The sequence below is a fragment of the Centruroides sculpturatus genome, unplaced genomic scaffold (genome assembly GCF_000671375.1).
Source record: "Centruroides sculpturatus isolate CEXI.00-Female unplaced genomic scaffold, Cexi_2.0 scaffold50, whole genome shotgun sequence".
Taxonomy (NCBI): domain Eukaryota; kingdom Metazoa; phylum Arthropoda; class Arachnida; order Scorpiones; family Buthidae; genus Centruroides; species Centruroides sculpturatus.
Window position 1 is genome coordinate 1,198,654 of NW_019384891.1, and position 5,795 is coordinate 1,204,448.

A 5,795-nucleotide genomic window follows, 5' to 3' on the forward strand; every position below is an offset into this window, starting at 1 on the left:
GCGGCCGCGATTTCTGATATTATTTTTCTGCGAAAACTTCGTTGACCTTTGGAGACATCCTTAATATAAATAATTTTTATGGCCGTTAAATAAGAAATGTTTCTTTCACAAGAAATGTATAAAATTACAGTACTGGACAGACGATAGGTCGCCTAACTCGCCGTAGCGTGACGCTAGACGGCGAAAAATATATATTTAATTATAATAAAGTTACAATAAATTAAGTTAATATATAATTATATATACAGTACCTAATTTATATATAATTAATATATAATTATATGTACAGTACCTAATTTATATATAATTATATGAACAGACGATACTAAACTCAATTTATCCGCCTAAACGTCCGTAGCGTGGCGTTACGGACGGCGGGAAAGTAGTTCGGCTGCCCGATGACGTTTTACGTATTATGGGAGTTATTTTTACCGTTGTTTACGGATACTGCTACAATTTTTATAGGAATCATAACTATAGGAAACGGTTTTATAGGGGGATCTACTGTATATTCCCTTTTACTTTTTATAGACACAATGTAGTGACACTTTTAAACACTTGGCAGATTATCTTTTATTAGGTTGGCCTAATAACCAACCTAATAAAAGATGAATAATCTGCCAAGTGTTTAAAAAGTGTCACTACATTGTGTCTTTGAAAAGTAAAAGGGGGGAAAAAAAACACAGTTTCATTGGAATAAAAAGGTAAATATATTTCATTAGATAAATTACAATTAAAAATTCATATGATTTTAATTGTTATATTTCTCCAAAACAAAGATTGAAGATTTAATTTGAAGATCAGGAGAAGTTTTGGGAAAAATCACACTAATTTGAATAAATCAATTATTTCAAGTTTATTTGAAGGTTTACTTCAATCAGAATTAATGTGTTTTATTGCAAAAAACATCTAATAGCTATGAAGTATTTTCAACAATCGCACTACCAATTCCTTCATATAAAAAAAGTTATTTAAAAGTAAGTTTAATAAATTTAAAAAAATTAATTTTACATTTAATAATCTCAGTGAACATTCAATCAACTTAAGGCTTTATTACATAGAATTGCCTCATTTGATGTAGTTTTAAACACTATTTAATTTAGTTTGCTATGTTTTAATTAGTCTATCTTCAAAATTAAAAAAAAAGTATAAGTTTCAAAAAAGAACTTAGAATGTAAATTTTTTTTATAACAGTTAGAATCAAATGACTTAAATAGTTATCACTATTATATTGAGCTTCTTAAAAATGATTGATGTCTTCATTATGAATTACTACAAGTAAAACAAAAATGAAGAGAATATATTCTGTCCATTTTTGTAGAAATACTGAATAGTAATGTTAATATTACATATACATTTAGTGTGTCAAATTTTTTTAATTTTTAAAATATTGGAAAAAAGATTAATAAATAGTAAAAAAAAAAATCAACTCTTTTTAGGATTGTTTATAAGTTTTCTTGAAAGAAGAAATAATGAAAGGAGATGCAGCTTGGAATTGTCTGAAATGTGCTCAGAAAAGAGAATCAAAAAAACAAATGACTATTTGCAAAGTATCTATCTAACTTCTCAGCAATATTAGCTATTTATATTAATAAGCCAAACACACCTGATTTGTATTTGCCAAATTATTTTCTTTATTTGAATGTTTTCGGCCTATTTGTATAGGCCATCTTCAGGCTTTAACGTTGTTTGTTCCAATGGAACTACTAGTTCAAAATTCATTTGAATTTGAACTTTTAACAACTTATGTGTATAAATAAATAGTTAACAATAATATCAAAAACGTGTTGCAACTTAACAATAACATGAAAAACGTAAATTAAAAATAAATATATGATAAATATAATCTAAAATTGCGTTGCAATTTAACAATGAAAAACAAAAACAAAAAATTATATCAACTTTAACTGAGTCTGAACTACTAATTCCTAAAAATTCCAGATCATAAAAATGTTTATGGATTATTAAAACCCATACTGTTTTTAATTTTATATTTCCAAGCCGTTGGTAATGCTTTTGCATTTAGGCATCTGTCCCTCATCTTACTTTTGTAAATCTCTATTTTTTCTATTTCCATTGCGATGGAAGGTGAGTGCCCTGTTCTAACAATCTTGGCATCCGTTCTAACAATCTTCGCAATGGAAATGGAAAAAATAGAGATTTACAAAAGTAAGATGAGGGATAGATGCCTAAGTGCAAAAAATGCAAATGCATTACCAATGGCTTGGAAATATAAAATTGAAAACAGTATGGGTTTTAATAATCCATAAACATTTTTATGATCTGGAGTTTTTAGAAATTAGTAGTTAAGACTCAGTTAAAGTTGATATAATTTTTTGTTTTTTGTTATTGTTTTTCATTGTTAAATTGCAACGCAATTTTAAATTATATTTATCATATATACGTTTTTCATGTTATTGTTTAAGTTGCAACACGTTTCTGATATTATTGTTAACTATTTATTTATACACATAAGTTGTTAAAAGTTCAAATTCAAATGAATTTCGAACTAGTAGTTCCATTGGAATGAACAACATTAAAGCCTGAAGACGGTCTATACAAATAGGCCGAAAACGTTTGAATAAAGAAAATAACTTGGCAAATACAAATCAGGCGTGTTTGGTTTATTAATATAAATATTTGCAAAGTTCCAAAAGTTTTAGTAATTCATTTAAAAAGGTAATTCTGCTTTTTTATATATTACATGAACTTTTAACTAACTAATTTGAAAATAAAACAAAAACAAGATACATCACATTTGTGTTTTATATTACTTTATACAATTTAAAAAATAAGTAATAAATTTATTATTTTTGTAATTGTCAATTTACCTAATAATACAGAGTATCAATAATGTCTCCATCCATTTTGGTGGAAAACAAATGAAATTATTGAAACAAATGTATATTTTATGAAAGAACATAATGTTTACAATGTAAATCAACACAATTTATATGACACATCCTCTATACTAATATTATAAAGAGGTAAAGTTTGTAAGTTTGGATGTAGCAGGTAATCTCTGAAGCTACTCATCTGATTTAAAAAACTCTTTCACCAGTAATTAGAATGAACCTTCAGGGTAGACAGGCTGTATATTATTCCATTAAACATTCATGTATATTAAAAGATTCATCTAGGTAAGCATTATATTTTTGGTGTCAGTGGGTGGCGAGGAGAAAGAGACGTACATATACGAGATAGGTAATCATGCGGCATGGTCAGTGACATATGGAGTGCACATGTCCGAATTTGTAATCTATATAAATAAAAATGTAAATGTTAGTTTGGTCCTAATCTCAAATATCCAAAAGTTATTCACTGATTGCTTTGAAATTTTCACACAATGTTGCATTTGAATACTAGCGTGTTTTCGTATAATATGGATGACGAAATCCCCCCGCGGGGAAGAGAGACAGGATTAAGGCTTACCATAAAGAACTTGGCTTCTATTATACTATTTTAGATGCAGTTTTTTGCATTTTTGATTGTTTTATAGGGTACGTCAAGAGAATGTACATTAAGAAGGGATTTTTCACAATTCTTCCTTCGTGAAAGTGTTATACGTTTATAATAGATATATTTTAAGCCACAGAAACATGTGGCCAGATCTGCTAGTCTGTACTATAATCTGTAACTATGATATATTTATAATTTAGGCCTACTTTGATGCATTAAGTCAGATTTAAATTCTTGCACTTAACATTTAGCACTCATTGTGTGAGACAAAATGGCATCATTTTGAGACATCCTCATACATTACAGAGTTATGAGAATATAAGTTCAATACATTAGTCTGTGTAATGCAATGTTATATTGGTAGTGAAATGAGCACTAGACTTTTTTCTTGAATGGTTACTGATATGAACTACTTTAATGTTGGCAGGGTCTGCAACTTAACAACAAATTCTGTAGATAATTATCTATATCTATGGTATTTACTAACAAAGTACATGTGAAATGCATAATTCACATCTTAATGATGAAAGGACAATGTTCAACTTACAGAAAATGTGGGTAGTCATTAACACACAGCCTAGGCAGTATTTGAATTGCCTCCAGGAAACTTCAATTCAGGTTTGATGAAAAAGCATGGGAGGTCCTTTCATGATTTGATGAATGCACACATACTATTTTATTAGTCAAATACTTTTATTTGCAAAAACAATGTGACTAGTGGGGAATGGTTCTGGAATTCTGAACATTAGCTATGTATATTTGGATAATAAATTAGTTAAGACAGACAAATTAATTAGCTTCTAATCATCATTAACTTATCCATATAATAGCCTGAAAATTTGGCACTTTGTTTTTCTGTTAAGTAAATTACATAATATAGAATTTAAAACATTATTATTCCCTTATTTTCTAATCTTTCTGTTTCAATTTGTAATATTTCTTTTCACACATTTTGGACATAAAAAAATACATAAATGCTTTGAAGTCACTATGTTGTATTTGCTAAAGAATAAAAAAATTAAACTTAAATGGTCATTTGTAAACAGTTTTTTCCCCATTTTTTAAATAGTTGTAAGTTCGAAACAAGTTGTAGAACAAAGCTATAAACAACTTTTATAATTTGAATTTTTCTTTTATTCTCTGTGGGTGAATACAATAATGATTATTTATTTGACTAAAAAATTACATTAAGTTCATTCGTGTAACATTTTCAGATTTAGTGCCATCAGTTTAATATAAAGACACAAACATTTTTAAATTTATATTTTTCAAAAAATTCTAAAAATATAAATGCTTTTGGGACATTATACAGTGGGTGATCGGTTAATGAACAAATCGGATAACGAACACTTTTGTGCAAGATTTTTATGTTCAGATAACATATGTTTGGATAACGAACACCTCACAGAACAAACACAAGAAGAAGTGACATAAAATAATGAATACTGATTTGAATTGTTGCCTGAAGATCAGGGAAGACCAAACTTTTCAGAGTGCGGGAGACATGGACATGGACACTCAACCCAGTATATATTAATCAGGTAGTATTCTCCAAACTTTGAAACTCTCCCTTGTAATTCCAGCCTTTTATTTTTCTAACAGAAACAATTTTTTATAGTATTTGTGAGACTGTTGGGCAGGCACTCATTAAGTTTTGCGTCAGTTTTTATTTTTGAATGATGAGAGTATAACAACAAAGGTAGAGAGAGTGGGCAGAAGATATATGATGTTGCTGGGCAGTATGGCTTGAACAGATCTACAGTAGGCTGCAGTTCAATCTTATCTAAGAAAGATACTGTAAAATCAAGAAGACGCAAGCAGCTTAAGGATGTAACAAAAATCACATCTGAGAAATAAAGAATATTGAAGAGCTCATAATGGAAACTGAAACTGATCTGACGACAGAAGAACGCCAAGAAACTCGATCAGAGCAACAGTCTTAGAATAACATCCAAACCAAGATGAGGTTAATAGGCTTGGGGTTATCTACAATTACAATGCTTACAACGCTATTAATTACTTCTGAAAAATCCTGAAGAAGAGAGAAAAGCAATTGACATTAGACAGATTCTTTAACCTCCACAAACAGAAAAAACACGACTGATAAAAAATGCAAGACTGTGTATATTTGTATTTTTATTATTACATGTATACTTTCTTACTACATTTATTTATATTTTTTATTTTTTGGAGTTTTCAGAACAAATTAATCAAATTCCCATAAAAACCTATAGTAAATTGATAATTGCTTAATTAAAACAAACAATTTGGATAGCGAACAAAGACATAGAACAGATTACGTTCGTTAACCCACTATATATATAACTGTTTATTAA

The 5,795-nt window shown here is 28.6% G+C and overlaps 1 long non-coding RNA gene across 1 annotated transcript; it reads left to right on the plus strand.

Moving 5' to 3' along the window:
• The first annotated feature begins 709 nt into the window (after positions 1-709).
• Positions 710-1,524, plus strand: LOC111631228. Its single transcript, XR_002757670.1, has 2 exons — positions 710-977; positions 1,440-1,524. It is a non-coding gene; the product is annotated as an uncharacterized LOC111631228 (long non-coding RNA).
• The last annotated feature ends 4,271 nt before the right edge of the window (positions 1,525-5,795 follow it).